Here is a 17,473-nt window from a genome sequence, read left to right as displayed (position 1 = left end):
ATGCATTTTGCCACATGATACATAAATGGAATACCACTTCTCATTCTTCTGGTTGTACGTGGTATAGAGTTAACACGGGTCATGTAATCATATATGCACACAGGGTAAAATGTCTGATTCATTCTACTATCAGTCCGACCTGGGCATCATTATAATTTGAAAGATTAAAAGCCTGGATGTGTGGCTAAAGCAGACAAAATCACTTGTGCTGGGACCAAGGCCTCCCCAAGGCTTTGCTGTGGTCTTGTATCCACACAAGTGTCCCCTTCCCACCGCCATGCTTGCTTAAGCCCAGTGGGTGTGAGGGCCACACTCTGGTCTCTTCTGCAGATGAATCCACCTCCTTGTGGTGACTGACAGTCCAATTCCACCTTGTAAGTTGCTTTATTATTTTCCAGTTCCTACAAGCACCAGCTACAGCGCTCGCTTGAGTAGGGGCTGCCCACTTCCTGCCTTACACACTGTCTTCATTCCATGGCTCACACACACACACACACACAAAAAAAAAAAAAAAAAAACCCAAACATAAGACTTGTTTTCTATGCTCATGCTTAATATATTGCAGAGAACCTAGGTTAAAAAAAAGGAATGACTGACAATTGCCAAATACCGTTGACTTTGTTTTGACAAGTCAAGGATAAAATGTAGAACCTCCTTTCTATCTCTGCAGAAAAAAAAACAGAACAAAACAAAACAGAATAAACCTTTCCCTTGGAGAAATAAAACAGAAGTGATAGCAGCATAGACTAGGGTTCGAATGAATTATCTACTCTCATTGCAGATGTTTATCATGTAAGATTTTAGTTAAAATGATAGCTACCTAACCAAATTTTCGTACACTTCGCCCTCTTATACTTTCCACGGGAAGATTGGTGCCAAACCTCTCTGGTCTGAACTATTTCTTCTAACCCTCAAATATAGCCCCAGAGAGGCTGACTTTGGAGGCAACAAAAATAGCACCATAGCCTACCACAAAATAGAATGTTTCTGCTACCAGTCTGGTCCTTTTTGACCAGTGTGATTTGTTTTGTGGGTATTCCAACTGGGATTGAAAAGGTGGAGGAAGGTTTGGGAGATGCTTTTTTTCCCCTAATTCCAGAAAATAGATTCTGTCTCTGCTCCTGTGCAAAACAGCTGAAGAAACAGTGGACCAGCCTGGACAGATGTAATTGTCTTACATAAACCTGTTTTGAATTTCCAACTGTCATGCATTGGCTACAATTCCCTTGCCTTAGAAATCCCCCAAATATCTGCTGGAGGACAGGATTTTACAGATGCAAACAATAAGAAGAGAAGGAAGGAAAGAAAAAGAGGTAAAAGTCCATGCCCGTGTTTCTTCATTTGTGATATATTGCAAAATCCCTTCTCAGCTCGGTGCCAGGACAATGCTCGGGGCAATGGGAAGGTCTGTTAGGACACGATTCTTCTCATGGTACTCTTCTTTTGTGTGGTAGAGAAACCTACTTTAGTTTTAATGACTTTGACAAGAGGTGGGAGAGAAGCACTCGTCATTTCTCACAAAGGTTTCATTGACAAAAGTTTATGATTTTTGTTCGAAAGCACTTCCTACCATAGAGCTTGACTTTGAAGTCAGTTCTCTGTTCAGTCATGTTTGTTATGGTTTCTTGAAGAAAATGACAAAAAAAAAAAAAAATACTGTACCTTTTTGGCCAATTCTCTACACGTAATTTTTTTTTTTTTTAGACTTTTGCTTAAAGGCCCACAAATAAAATCTCAAATTCTTTCTCAGAGTTTTTTATATCGTACCTTCCAAGGCTAAAACAGGAAGGTAAGTAGGTCCCATATTTCTCCAGGCATACCTAGTTTATTCCATCTCCTGGTGTGAGTGTGGAAAAGGACGGATGTGAGCGCATGTGTCCTATGCGGGTGGAGATGTGGGTGCAGCTCTGGATTTCTGGGATGGCCTTGCTTTCATTTCCTAGGTCTGTGTCTTTTGGGGTTCTCCCAAGTTCACACGCTTTCAAGGGAAGGCTTAAAAATGATGCTTGCTGTGAATTTGCACTTACATTTTTTTTTTTTCCATTCACTGGGACAATGGTAGTTTTTCAACTTCATCTAAGTGAAGCTTAATGAAGGCAGCAGCGCCACGTTAAATGACTGATTTCTGGAACACATTTTTTCTAGCATCACCTTTTTTTTAAACCTACGACTAGCATGTGCTGAGCTCTGGCTACTTTTGCAGAGGTGTTGCTTTCTTCCTCTTGTTAAGTCACGGTAGTCTGACGATAGTTTGAGCCCTCCCACCCACCTGGCCCCCAGCTGTCCAGGGTTTCTATAAAACTGCGTAGAACACAATTGCCAGACAAGGAACAAAAAGCATCAGGAAAGGTGTCCCCTTTGCAATGCAATGCAAAAGATGCCTGTGTCCTCTGCAGCCGGAGGGGAACGGCTGTGCGTTAGGAGACACTTCGTGAGCAATTTTATTTCTGTTCACAGACATTATAAAATCACTTCAGAAGATTTCCTGTACTTTGACACTCTGCTCCTTCAGCCAAGTACACTAAATGTATTTTATTTCTTATTAACTTCCCTTTTATATCGAGCTTCATATTCTAAACTCCCTCCTTTTATTGTTATCCCCCAGCACCGGTTTCTTGGCATACACTGAGTGTGCAACATTGCCAAAAACACTTTTTGGCACAGGGCGACAATTAAAACTGATATACCCACGTAGTGAGGAGAGATTAGAGTATTTCCCAGCCCTGCTTTCTTGGTTATTTCGGAACGGGGCAACAGAGCTAGAGGTGTTTGTCTCTGGGCTGCAAGCGATATCTCTGATCATTTTGGACCCACTACTCTAATATTCTCATTGCCGTGGCTGCTGCACTTCCACATTTCATTTCAGGTAATTTCTTGCAAAGTCCATGTTTTTTTTTTTTTTTTTTTTTTTTTTTTTTTTAATTCACCACATGCTTTTTCTTGTTTCTTTCCATTGCAGTTCTTTGTTTTTATTCGAAATGAAGATTTTAAGGAAAGTTCGTGCTGTTTTTTAAAATAGGTTGCTGTAAGAATACAGGAGATAGAAACTGTGGCTTTTAAGTACACTTATGATTTTAGTGCATTAAACCATACTAAATGTTGTTGGAAAATGCCTTAGGAATTCAAGCGTTGATGTAGGGTATCCGACCCATTGGTAGGAAAAAGGGATGAATCACTAGAGAGAATTTCTATGGCAGTTTAGTATCAGGTTACTCTAAGTGCAGTATGTAATAATATCACCTTCCATTAAGACACCTCTGGTTTTGTTGCTTTATCCCATACCTTCTTTCACTTCTTAGCTGGTGCAGGCTGGTGGTGTAGCACAAGGGCTTGCTCTCAACTCTGAAATCATAATGGTTGGGTGTGACACACAGGTCTCCCATTTGCTAGAGTGCAGTGTTTGATCAGCTAACATAACCTCTCTGTGTCTCTACCTTTTCATCTGGGATCAGTAGCATTAATAGTAGCTACCTTGTAAGTGTCTTAAGAAGATCCAGTGAGAAAGTGTATGCAAAACATGTAATATGAGCTATTATTATATTATAGCAGACTAATCAGTGGCTGCTTCCAGTCCTAAGCCTCCTGTGATTTCTATTCATTAATAAATATCCCTCATTTCAATGACAATCAAAATGATGTTCCAGAAATTTAAGTGTCCTGCTTCTTTGAGGTGTCTTCTGACTGATAAAAAAACTAGGCTTTAGATTAAACTCAGTCTTGGAAACATTGATCCATAAAAAGTGGAGGCAGGATCTGGAATAGAAGGTGACAGGGAGTAACCCTGAGGACCAAAGCTAAGCATGGTTCTGGCATTGGAACACTGGACTTGAGCCAGCTGCAGAGGCGAGGAAGCTGACCCTGGACACTGGGGGTGAGATAGGGCTTCACAGTCCAGCAGAGACTTGGCATGGCAGCAACAGCAAGTCATCTCTGCAGGAAACATACCTAACTCAGATATTGAGAAACCATGCAGATTAAGATCTACCAGTGAGCTCATAATCAGTCTCAACAAGCTCACAAGACCAAAAATCCCTGCAAATGAAAGTTGGTAGACAGGAACAAGAGGAGAGTTGGTGAAGTATTCTGTGGTCCTGAAGGACAGCAAGAAGGAGAAACTCCTCTTAGTAGGCAATTTGGACCAATATGCTTGACCTTGCACTTTGTGTAAATTTGAAACAGTATGACACAAGAATCCACATAGTCTCATGGGCAGGTGTAACTAGTTTAGATCACTGAAGAGGTACCTGGAGATACTTGAAGATTGGAGACAGGAATGCTGGGAAAGAGGCGTGCTGATGTCTCAATCAATGGGAATAAAGATGAAGAGCAAGAATTGTTATATTTTATATGAATATTGAACAGAGAACAGTGACACAGAAAAGACAACCAAATTGAGAGAGTGGCACAGCCAGTAGATGTCAGCCAGCCTCCACTCTTAAACACCCCAGTACTCAAACAATGGTCTCCTGCAGCAGTAAATATGGCGGAAGATGGAGACTATTCACAGGCTCCACGGCAAGGGCTGCTTCTCCAGGCTAATCTAGCCACTGCTACTAGCAGATGTCTGACCTTCTCCCAACAGAGACCAAGGGGAGGGCCTACCCTCCCAACTAGAAGCCACTTCCTGCTGTTTATCAGTCAGCTATTTGATGACATCATAGCTATTTTATCTTGACCTATTTTGGGAATGATTTTGCACTTTTTATATGTGGCAACTCCATCATCGCTTCTCTTCCAGACTTCATGGTATGTCTGTTCTACCAACATGAACTCCTACATGACAACAGGCCAGACAACAAGAGCTGATTCCCAGAAAATAATGTGTGGCCACAGAGACACAATCATCAGATCCAATGGTCGTACCACATACCACCCCCTCCAGAAGCTAGTGGTTTGGAAGAGCACAGTCTCTTAGAGTTTAAGGGTAGCACCAGCTTGGGAACCATACCTTGTGAAGCTAGGGTGCCATCCTTCAAACTCTTAAGTGTGAATTTTAAACCAATGGCTCACGTGTGATGTTATCATCCAACAAAATAGAATATGTGAGTTTGGAAATCAAGGACAGAGGTAGGGTTGGCCCCGTTTGCACGTGCGGAGAATTTGTATGTCCTGTTCTTGCAACTTGAGGCTCAATGATGTACGGGTCCTGAGTTATCAGTATAGAGGACTCGAGGAACAGAAAGCCCAGTAGGAATACCCCACATGAAGGCTAGATTTGATGCAAATACTTTCAGAATCTTCATGGCAGTAAATCAGCAGTCACAAAAGTTTATTTCATGAGAAAGTGAAATCTTTGTTACAAAGTAGGGCCCTGGAGAAATGCATGTGTCCTGGGACATCTCTTGGTATACCCAGGTCCAGTTTTAACTGCAGATGGTAGGTACTTTTTTGGGGAAAAAAAAAAAAAAGCAAAAGTAACAAAATAAAACTCAGGGGCTCTGAGACTTCCAGGAAGAGGATCTGGACCTTCCATCAGGCAATTCCCGTAGTTCAGTTGAAAATGCTAGGGGAGAAAAGAAGCCCAGGAAGGGTAACTAGGAAAGAGGTGGTGAGTAGTCCTTGCACCCTGGGAGCACGTGCAGGGGCAGAGACTGCAGTTAATCTCATTAGCAATTTTCTCTAAAGTTGTTGAGGCTGCATTGGGACACGGGGATTTAGGAGATGAGGTGAATTTCAGTCTGATTTATTCCCTTATGCAGCCCCCATACTGTATTCAAAGTAGTACACCAAGGACCTAACTTTTCCAGTTATACCCAAATTTTAAACATCACACATTCTTCTACTGATTATAAAGAAAAAAAAATCTAGATTTTCTTTTGTTCAAACACAAGAGCTATCTTTTACCAAGTTGCCCTCTCCAATATTCTTGGTAATCTCCCTAAGACATGCATAAGCATTGCAGGACACAATCAGCTGGCTTTTTGGAGGAAGCCAGCCTCCAGAGGTCTGGCAGGTAGCTTGTACTCTGTAGGATGCCTCTTAGTATTCAAGCATAGATTCAATCATGCCAATGCTACTCCTTCTGTAAAACTGACTCTCTTAAGACTCCTCAAGTTGCAGGTCACAGAAATTCATTTCAAACTGGCTAATACAATAAAGTCATTTATTGGCATCTTCAACAATAAGTCCATGTATTGGGATGGCCACAACATGGAAGAACCAGTGGTTAGAAAGTGTCAAGTGAGTACTTTCTCCTGAGTACCTTCAGGATATGAGCTTCACCCTAAGTCTGACTCCCCACCCTTCCCACCTCCATGACCCATGGACAATGAAGTCTTCCAATGGCAATAGAGACATATTTTCCTCAGTATTGTTAAAGATACAAGACAGTGTGACCAAGTATTCCAATGAACAGCACCGGGAATTGCTCTAACTACTTGGTTTAAGTCACATAGCCAACCTTGAACCAATTATGATGGCCAAGGACTTATCTCGCCAGATTGGTCTGGACTCAGCAAGGGTGGGTGCAACTTCACCCAGAGTGTGCTGGTTGCATGGGAGAGACATAAACAAAGATGAAGCAGGAATTGTTAGGACATGCAATTGGGTGGGTGAGAACCAACATTGTTCAGGAAGAACATGCTTGTCCAAGCATGGGACAAGGTCCACCCGAATTTCTCAGAAAGTTGAAGACCGGAAAAATAACAAAGTTCAGAAAATGTACAAACAAGATAAAACCAAAAATCTTAAAAATGAATGCTAGGTTTGACTTGCTGAACTCCGTAGGCTGATCTCTACCATGCAGAATGCTTTGTCCTAACTTCCTCCCAAACTTTGCTGGGCACCCACATCCTTGGACATCTTCTGAAAATTCTGGGTGAGGCCTGAGACTCTTCAGTTCCAACAAGTTCCCAAGTGATATTGAAGATCTTCTGAGAGCATCCCACTTTGACAGCTTCTTCCTCAACCTTCTGGTCCACCTCAATGTTCTCACTTCAGAGAGGGTGTGTCCTCGAGTTTGTCTCTTCTTCTAAAAGACTAATTACCATTCCCTGAGTTCCATGGAGAGAAATCCAAATTCCTGAAATGAAACATTTGGCAGGGATTTAAGTACATCTCCAAGGAAAACTAATATTATATCATTAGGACAGGAGCTTAACTCCATATTGATTTCAGTCTCACCCTAAGATTATTAAAATCATGAATTTTTTGTGGCCTATTCAAAGGTATCTTTAAAGTGTCATCTCAAAAACATGAATATCTCCCCAAGAATTAATTTCAATTTCTTAAGCTAGAAAAGAAATTTTTAAAAAAAGCTACCAACAGTAAAAACTGCAAAAACAAAAAAGTTTTGATGTGATCATTTTTCATATTTAAAGTTGTCAAGAATTTGAATTCACAGGAGCTAATCTCAGTGAGGATGGAGATACACAGACACATTTTCTAGAGCAAATAATGCCAATAACTCATGATATGTCTTCCTTCCTTCTTCCCTCCCTTCTAGGTTGTAGGTGGTTGGTCTGCCTTTATAGAAGCATTTCATTTGAGTATGCATTTCAATTCTCAACAACTGACTTTGCCAATTATTCATCCACAACTTATCTGCATAGAGAAGACCAGCACACAGGGAGAGTAATGTCGAGTAGCCATTGTGGTAGCCTGCTTTTCTCAGGGGCACGCAGGTGAACAACTGAGACATAGTAAGTGAAATATCTAACCAGCTTGCTTCCCCACTGAGTTTGCAACTGATCTTAGAATGGAATTCAGCAATGCCAGTTCATGGTCATGGTCATCCTACTTAGAATGCTTGCATAACACAGACTTTTCCATATTTCCTTCTCTTGCACTTGGGATTATATTTAGCTAGCAACAGAGAAGAATACTTCTCGAAGAAGCATACATCAGAGAAGGAGGAGTGGGCTTCACCCGGAGAGCTCTCTGCTAATTCTGGAGCCTGCAGAAATGCCTTTGCAGGTGTGGGTGGTACTTCATGCATGAGCCTCTCCTAGTGGTTCTCCCTTTGTCTGTAATTAAAGGGCAAGAAGCTAGTTTTATATATAACTCCAGGCAATTGTAAAATATAAGTATATTTCCCCTCTGTTTAAATAATGGAATAATTTGTCCCATAATCACATTGGTCTCTGTGAGCTCTTGAAGTTTTATTAAGGTGTAACCCGTGAGTCATACTATTACTTGGTTATTAAGCTCGATTCTCATAGTACTTTTTAAAAATATGAATCCTAACTTTGTGTAACTTTAAAGAATGGAAAGGTTTGAAGACACCTCACTGTGGAAAACATGAGATCCTGGCATTACCCTTAACCCAAGCCTAACCTATGTTGCACCAATCATGTGTTGGGTCAAGAGGAGTGAGGCAGGCATCATGGTGGCCAAGAGAAGGCACTGAGGAGCTGGCTGTCTGGGTGTGACTCCTAGTTCTGACACCTGCCAGCTAGTTACGTAGTCTTGGGAAATAGGCTTAAAATATTTGAACTCTGGTTTCCTTGTCTGGAAAACAAAGAAAATGAAGCATCTTTTTTTTTTTTTTTTTTTTTTAAGGATGTTGGTAGAGTAAATGTGCTGAAAAGTGCAGACTTTAGAAGGGAAACTGGAACATAGCAATCACTCAGATTGCTCAAATGTCAGAAATCACTGTCACCATAATGGCGTGGTTCTCAGATGGGGCATGTTCACTTCCTGGGCACATCTTAGGGAGGCAGGGTCCATGGGCTGGACTAGGGGGCGGGCCGCTACTCTAGTGAGTGGAGATCAGGGATGCTACTAAACATAAAAATGCACCAACCTTCCCTCCTGACAATACCGCAGAATTCCCCAGCACAGCGGTCCATAGTGCCCTGGCCAAGAATCTTTGACGTAGCAGAGAATGTTTCTTGTATATCTAGTATACATCTCAGAAAGGAGTTATCAGAAATAGGGAAAAATACAGCACTCACATCCAGATCGAAAATTAAAATGCTAACAAGACCTTAGTGATGCATTTCCTCAAAATAGCCACATTTTTTTCTGACCTGAAACATGACAGAAGACTTCTGTGTCATACCTTAAGGTATTTTCTTGAAATCTGGTTTTTGGCTTAAATGTTACCATTTTGAGAGGTATCCATGTTTTTTCTAGGAATTATATTTTACTCATTCTCATTGCTGTGCTGTATGCTCCATTGTGTAAACTCAGTAGGAAGTTCATGTCCATTTTACCTGTTGAAAGAATTCCAGTAGTTTTAAACCTGGGGTTTTATGAACAGTGTTGCTGTGTACATTTGACTGTCTCTATCTATATCTCTATACACACACACACACACACACATATATATATATATCTACATCAATATGTAAATATAGTTATAAATGTATCTATATCTACATCTACATACATATCTATATCTACATACTTATATACATACATATATATCTATATCTACCTGTAGACATAGATATAGATAAATGTATAGGTATAGACATAGATAGATATATAGTATTGGGGTAAATAAAGTTATGAATTTATGCATAACCTTTGAACACAATAGAAAATCCAGTATCAAATTCCCATTACAGCCCAAATAAAACCCAAGGTCCTTTATGTGACCATACTTTCTAATACCCCTAGGAAGTTCCAATCTGTGCCTCTGTGTCTTGACATTTGCCTTCCCTCTGGAAAGTGTCCCCCAAGTGATACTTATTGTCCAATGTATGGCACTTGACCTAATCTACCCTCTGATTTCCACACTCCTTGCAATGAAAGAGCAACTTCCCATCACTCGCTCTGCCCAAACCTTATCAGTCTCTTTCTGGCTTCCCAAGCATGCCACATGGTCTTCAGGACTCAAGGCATATTGTGTATTTGTTTTAGGTGGGGAAATAAGTATACGCTATGCACTGAGTCATGAAGAAGTTGTATCTTTCAATTCTGAACTTAAATGTCAACTCCCTGGAAGGGCACTGCCTAGTCCATCTATGTGTAGTAATACTCCCTTATCTAAAGGGATGTGTTTCAAGACCCCCAGTGAATGCCTGAAACCATGGATGGCAGTGAACTCTATAATTTAACTCCCTTTTTCATCTAAACTAAGAATAAATCACATACTCTGGCCATAACTTTTGTACTTTGAGGTGTGACAGCAAAAATAGCATCAATATTTGTTTTATTCTTCACAATTTCACAAATAGAAGATTTGTTCTTACTGTTGATTTTAGCAAATGTGGCGTAGTGTTTTTCTTTATCAAATCAAGGACTTTCACCTTTTCATTAAAAGGTGATACTTCATGGCTCCTCTTGGGCATATCTGAATTGCCATTATCACTCTTCTCATGCATGAGAGTCATTATTAAGTAAAAGATGCGTTTCTTGAGCCCTCGTACTGCAATGGTGAATCTGATAACTGAGACAGTTACCAAATGACTACCAGGTGTGTAGCATATAGAGCATGGATACACTGGACAGAGGATGATTGGCATCCTCAGCAGGATGAACAGGACGGTGTGAGATTTTATCATGCTCCTTAGATTCGGGCACAATTTAAAACTTTTCCATTATTTATTCCTGCAATGTTCCACTTCATTTTTTAAAACTGTAGTTGACTTCAGGTAATTGAAACAACAGATATTGGAACCACAGGTCAGGGGACTGCAGGATGTTCTTCCCTCCTCTTCCTCCCTGTGCCTGCTCACGCTTCCTCACAGCTCTCCTCACAGCAGGCAATTGTGCGTGTGCTCAAGTCAGAATGGTGCTCCCAACCCCAACCCGACTGCAAATGCCATTAGGCTAAAAATTACATGTTTTCTCACCTCTGAATAGCCATTGCATGTCTGTTAAATTCATAGATGGATGAATCATCAAAAACAGTTAGACAACCAAGTGGGAAATTAGAAGCTTGCCCCAAATCATCATGTTTCATCCTTTAATGCAATTTCTTTACCAAAAAATTATGCAGACAGTAAACAAGCAGCATCAGCTGCTTCAAGTTTACAAAGGGCACAAGGAAAGGAAAAAAAACAGTACTTTCTCAAAAAACCATGTAACTATAATGAAACTGGGGGGCTTAGGTACAGATTTGCCTTCCTATTGGGTCCAGAAAAAGCAAAATTAAACTCATACTCAATATCCAAAGTGCTGAAATTTGCTTTAAATGCATTGTGATCTCTCCAAGCATAGCAAAAATATGTTGAATGGCAAATAAAAGGGCTTCAGAAGTAACAAGAGGTTCCATTTCCTACACACTTATTAAAACACAACAGGCCTTTTAGAGCATCTATCTCTCTTAAGGGCTTCTACATCTTTGATTTTCCCTAAACTTTTCATCTTTCTTTGCCTTTCTCTTGGTTTTCATGGGACTTCACCATTTTCTTATTAGAGACCCACATAACTTCAAGATGTGGGCTACTCATTCTCTACTAATTTATTTTTCTAATACTAATAAATCTCCCTTTCTCTGATGCTTTAGTTGCTTCACCTACAACATTGATGCACAACTTCAAGTAGCAGAAGATTCTAGCAGTCCACTAAGACTATATATCGGAAAAAATAAAAGTGGACTTATTTTTGTCTATTTGTGTTTCTATTTCTAGTTTGAAGAACAATAAGAAAAACAAGGATGACTTATTCATGTTTTCCATTACCATTTTGTGTTAGTGTAAACCCACTGGGTAGGAGGCGAGGCAGACTTTCAAACCTGGCACTCACTGATCCCCGACATCATTCCAGTGTCTCCTGGTAAGGTCCCCACTCTGGCAGGGACTCACGAGTGCTCTCGAGTGTAGGACAGTTCCAGAAAAATGTAAGACCATCTTGAATCAACTGAAAGTATTCATTGGCTGACATCCCAAACAAGATCACTTCTCACCAATTCTTCCACTGATCCTGAGATCCCACCATGATCCTCCCTCTCCCAAACTGATACTAAGATTCCATTACTATCTTTCTTCCACCCATCCAGTCAATTCTCTGTTCAGATTTAAATTTGTGTAATTGATGTTTTACTGCCCATTGCTCTAACCCCTCAGACGGCTTCTTCCCATCCCACTCATGGTGTGGTCCCAAGTTCTTCACAAGGGCTGGGCTAATGTTTATGTCTCTTCCTCTTTGATTTTTATCTCCTCCAACATTCCCAGATTAGTCTCTACTCCTGTCCCTAAGGTCCTTGGATTTTCCACAAACATGCCAAAGCATATAACTTAGTGGCCTTTGGGACTCTCTGTTCCCTTTGCTTGGAAGAATCCACTCTTGACAGCCACTGGGCTTGATGTCTATCACATCGCTGAGGTATCTACTGTGTTGTCTCCTCTCAGAAAAACTTCCCTGGCCATACTAATACTACCTAAGATAGTAGCCCTCACCCTAGAATCCCTTCCTTGGCTTATTCTTCTTTATAGAGTTTCTAACTGAAAGGTTATATATTTATGTGTTTTTTATTGGCCCATCTCTACCATTAGAATATAAACTCTATGAAAGCAATCACTTTCTTTTATTCTCTACTGATGAGAACATTAGCTGGCATATTAAAGCATCACTTAAAAGAATAAAAATGCACATTTCCATGTGCATCATTGCTTGATAGCAGAACCTAAGATTTGAATTCTGTTATACTCTAGGAAATATCAATGATAAACCTCAGTTGATTCCATATTTTTTCCATAGGACCCATTATGAACGTCAGTAATGAAACAGGAAGAGTTATAAAAGGAAATCTGACCCCTATTTTATCCTCTGCTTCAGAGTAGAATCGCCAGTTGCCAAAAGGCAGGCAGCGTCTTGAACTGCCTCACCAGGATAATTATCAAAATGAAGGGAATTTGAAGGGAAAGGAGAAGACAGAACGCCGAATTCTCAGCACAAGAGGCGCTGGGTTTCGGAAAGAGCCTTGAATTTATCTCCATTTTAATGTCTTTCCACATTTTAAAATATTAGTTGAAAGGGGGATTTGAGAGGGCAGCAAAGCCAAAGCAAACATTCAACACACTGTTACACTCGAATTTTATGATACTCAAGTTCACAGGCACCCCGGCTGCTGCTGCTGTTGCTGTTGCCTGTCCGGAGACTGGTGAATCAGTGGTTGTGTCTGAAAAGGAGACAAATAGGGTGGAAAAAATATCCACTTCTTGGTCTGTGTGTGTATTTTAAAAGGCAGTACGGTTGCATCATGGACTTATGGTAACAAAGTGGTAAAAAAAAAAACACACACCTCTGGTTTCAGTATTGAATTAGTTTCTTTTAATTTTTTTATACCACCGTGACACAGTTTTCTTTTCTTTTTTTTTTTTTTTTAATGCAGCAGACATTTATATTTTCATATCGTCATGGAGACCAAAAGTGATTCCAATGATTCTGTGCATTATTATGGAATAATTTGTCTCCTCTGAAGTCAGCCTTTCAGTGATATATGCCGTGGATAGAAAAGATTAAAGAAGTGGGCCGAAGAGGGTCTATTTATGTAATGTGACAAGTCCATACACAAAGGAGGATGATGTCATCATGTAAGTCATTTAGAGGTTCTGGCAAGTCCACGGGTGGTAAACCATGGCTGTAGTCGACTCTCAAAAGTTGGGCTGCCTGTTCCTGGGGAAAAAATCTTATTTATGTTTTTTCAAGAAACATTGGGGTTAAGATGGGATTCACTAAGGCTAATAACTACCACTCTTGTGGCTCTGCAAGAAGCAAAGACAAGTAGTCAACTCTTAGTTTCTCCATCTGCAAATTGGGATTTGGATCCTCTAAAGATGAGAATGACTAAGAAAGTACCCTCCTCCCTGGCTGGGCCCACTGAACCATCTCTCTGAGCTGTCAACATCTTCCCGCTTTGACCTTCCAGTTTTAATTTGGGAGAAGCGAGGCCATTGCTGTTGTTGAGAGTTAGTAGCACATTGCTTGGCCTTAGGAGAGGTCATTCGGGTGTCGTGTTCTCATAGAAATTTGGATTAAAGTAGCAATGTGCCTTTATTTTTCTGTGATTGTTTCTTTGGGAAAGTAAGTTTCAATTTTAAATGATGAAAATTTGTAGGCCAACTGAATACAGTGCATAGCCATCTCGTATTTCCGTCGCTCAGCTTCCTCTTGTTGTTCTTATGCATGGTTCTGATGTTGGTCGAAACTAAGAAAGCAAAACTGGTCGAGGACTATTGATTGAATTCCAGTCTTTTTAGACTTCACCAGTTCCCCATTTCTGTCCCAGCTGTCATCTCTTTCCATTTAGTAATTATCTCATCAGTCTGTACACGGGGACAGGCGTGTGCTTGTGGTGGAGGGTAAAGTCCATCAGATTCACCCCTGCTGAGTCTGGGACTTGGAGCTAGTTACCCTCATGGAGGCTCCAAACTCCCTGCAAGATCATCCTGTGTCAAGTGAGAACCAAGCCCGGCTGCCCATCTGCCAGAAAGGGACACCGATTGGCGTTGTCTTTCCTTGGCAGAGTTTATGCCACCAAGACAACCAGGAAGGAAAATAATCCCTCACTGGTTCCCATTTGCATTTGCCAAACCTGAGATGACTCTGCTGAGCAGGAAAGAAAAAAGAGGGAAAGGACCAATCCAGCAAACTCTTGGAATAGAAGGACGCCCCGTGGGAATCAAAGGGCAGTCCAGCACTTACAAGAGCCCAGTGCTAAAGGAATGTGCCGTTCAGCTGAGATGGAGGTGACCCTGAGGCACGGAAGAACGGGAGGGAGCCTGCACGCCTGCTCAGAAGGATGCCTGGCCATCACCCCTTCCAGCCAGGAGCCTCTTCCTCCACAGCGGGCCGTCCCTGGCTTCGCCACCCACTGCCTTTCCCTGCTGCCTGCTCTGCTCTCCCCTGTCCCAACTTCCACACTGTCTCCCTCCCTCAGCAGGACACCAATCCTGCGAGCTTGCAAAAGCCAAACAAAACTGGGACTCACAAATATGTAACTGTTTTCCTTAGCTCGTGGCATAAATCAAAAAAAAAAAAAAAAAAAAAAAAAAAAAAAAGGAGAGAGAGTGAGAGAGAGAGAGAGAGGGAGAGAGAGAGAATTCTGTTAGCACAGGGCTCCGAAGTGTTTATTTTTTTGCCAGCTGCAACATGCTACCCTCACAGGGGATCACCTAAAACCAGTTATGGTTTAGGTTGGAGGGGGATGTCAAACTTAAGCTGCGGGCTTGGCCTCTCTCAATGAATTACGACCTTGTCAAGAACCTATTTTTTTAAATCAATGCAGGTTTTCTATCAAATCAAATACCTGCACACTAAATTATATTTTTGGTGCCAGGCTGGCTCTCCAAAACTTTTTTTTTTTTTCCTTTGCTCGTTTTTTCCAGCCTGCTCCCCCTACCTTCCTCCCTCTTTTTACTGCGATACAGACTGTTTTTGTCCATAAGAAGAAACTGAAAAGCCAGCCATCCACTTGGTGGGAGGCAGGCCGGGGAACCGTCCTTTGCCATCCCTTGGGCATGCAATGCCAGCTGTCTCAGAGTTTTGAATGACAGGAATATTCCTACAGAGTGCAAAGGGGGGTCTGATGGGGTCTTCGACCCAGTAGTGGTGAATACATTCACTTTCAGAAGGAAGGTGTTGTTTTCATTTTCTCTAAAAAAAAAAAATCGTGGGGGCTCTGGGGAGGAGGAGGTGGTGGCTTCTAATACAGGTGATGGATAAAGATGCTAATATTTCATTAACATTTTAGGGCTGGAGTTGTAGCTCAGTGGTAAAGCACTTGCCTCACGTGTGTGAGGCACTGGGTTCGATCCTCAGCACCACATAAAAATAAAATAATATACAAAATAAAGGTCCATTGACAACTAAAAAAAACTTTAAAACAATAAATAAATAAATAACATGTTAAATGTGTTTCTGAGATGTTCCTCTCCTTCATGCGACTTCGTAAATGCAAACTGATTTTAGAGACTCAAGGAATTTTTCCCCTTTCCCTTCTGTCCTTTCCTCCTCTCTCCTTCCTTCTTTTCTCCCTCCCTTTCCTTTCTTTCTTCTGGATTTCTCTTCTTCAATTTTTTTTCCATGAAACAAGGAAGAAAACTCTTTTGTCCTAAGCTCATGCTCTTTGGGCGGGTTAGATATCAAATGTAAGTGTGTTTCCTAAACTGGTGGTTAAGTGGAAAGAATGAGAGTAGGAACTGCCCACCCTGAACACCCTTGGTGAAGTCGGCAAATCTTGAGGTTCCTTGTCTAGGAAATGTGGCAAAGGATGATTTTTTCACCAAAAGGAACCTCTGTATCAAAATCCATTCAGGCTAGAACCATGGCGGAGCATAGCTCAGATCTGGCACTGAGGTGGCCCTTTACAGGGCTAGATGTCTGTATCTGATGGTTTTCCAATTAAAAGCCACACATACTTGACGTATACGTCAGGGCAATTCTCAAATGCCTTGCAAACTGTTTGTAGTAGCAATGGTGGTGGAGAGAATCCTGACCAAGAAATTCCAAGTCGCAGCTGTGTTTGAGTCTTCTAAACTCAAATCAAGTATTTTCTGCTTGGACTGGGGGCATTTTTGATAGGTTGTCATGGTGCCGGTGTCCTCCGCACTGCATCCTGAACGGCTGGGTTGGCAGGACTTCCTCCCTTCTCATCCCTCCCCACCTAATCCAGCTGGAAGTCACCAAGGCAGACATGCTTTGAAGTCCCTCTGCTCGAGCAGTCTTGATTGGAAGCTTAGTTCTTCTTGAGAAGTTCAGGGTGGAAAGATATGCCCAGATTATCCTGGACAGGAAAATGGAGAAAAGCAATCATTTACAAACTGAAGTAAAAGACTCAGCAAATAACTGGACCAGAGGGAAGACCAGTTGCGCTGGGCCCCACCTGCTTTCGTGGTCTCTAAGGACTGCAATCCTACCGGATGCATTTGTCACTACATGCTTTTTTGTTAAAGTTCCCAAATCAGTTAAGTTGTTATAGGATACAAACATGGATAGGATGTGGCCCCTAGCCAGAGAAAGCACAGAGTGTAAAAGGAGACAGGGAAACCTAAACAATTAAAGATAACACAACAGACTGAGGCAAATGTAGGAGTGGACGTGTCGTTTCTACCGTTTAGCATCTATCTGCATCATCTCAATGTTTCTTGAAAAAATCATTCCCAGTTGCCTGATGAACTCTCAGGTCATCAGTTTTGGATAAAATTGACCTTGGTCTCAATTTTAGAGATGGTCCCTGATTTGTCTAAGCTCATTCATGAATCCCATGCCCCTGGCTTCATTGACTGGATCAGAAATGGGATGAAGACCTAATGTCAATAAGAACACAGTGCACAGAGTTTCAGTCCAAGCGGAACAAGTTGGAGCTCGCATCGTGTAAAAGCAAAGATCCATAATCTCCCAGAGTAGACAGTGTTAAGGAAGTGGGCTCACTGTATGAAACCTGGAGCCAGGCAAGGCACCCCACCCCTGAAGAAAGGCAGCAAGAGTTGTAGCCTCTCCCTTGGGTCAAAGAGCCTTTAAAGCTGTAGAACTCTGGAGAGAAAATAAATTTCTCTGGAAGGCGGGTTTCTAGTCAGTGACAAACATTTCGCAGTTCAGCTTGCATGCTTCTGGGACGTGGGATTAGATTTTACCGGAA

The 17,473-nt window shown here is 41.5% G+C and overlaps 1 long non-coding RNA gene across 1 annotated transcript; it reads left to right on the top strand.

Annotated features, from left to right (window-relative positions):
• Positions 1-2,748: 2,748 nt before the first annotated feature.
• On the top strand, positions 2,749-15,230 carry LOC124981053 (uncharacterized). Its single transcript, XR_007107910.1, has 3 exons — positions 2,749-2,866; positions 7,445-7,640; positions 13,226-15,230. It is a non-coding gene; the product is annotated as an uncharacterized LOC124981053 (long non-coding RNA).
• The last annotated feature ends 2,243 nt before the right edge of the window (positions 15,231-17,473 follow it).

Source organism: Sciurus carolinensis, chromosome 3 (genome assembly GCF_902686445.1).
Source record: "Sciurus carolinensis chromosome 3, mSciCar1.2, whole genome shotgun sequence".
Classification (NCBI taxonomy): domain Eukaryota; kingdom Metazoa; phylum Chordata; class Mammalia; order Rodentia; family Sciuridae; genus Sciurus; species Sciurus carolinensis.
Note: the sequence above shows the minus strand (reverse complement) of the source record. Positions and strands in the feature narration are given on the sequence as shown.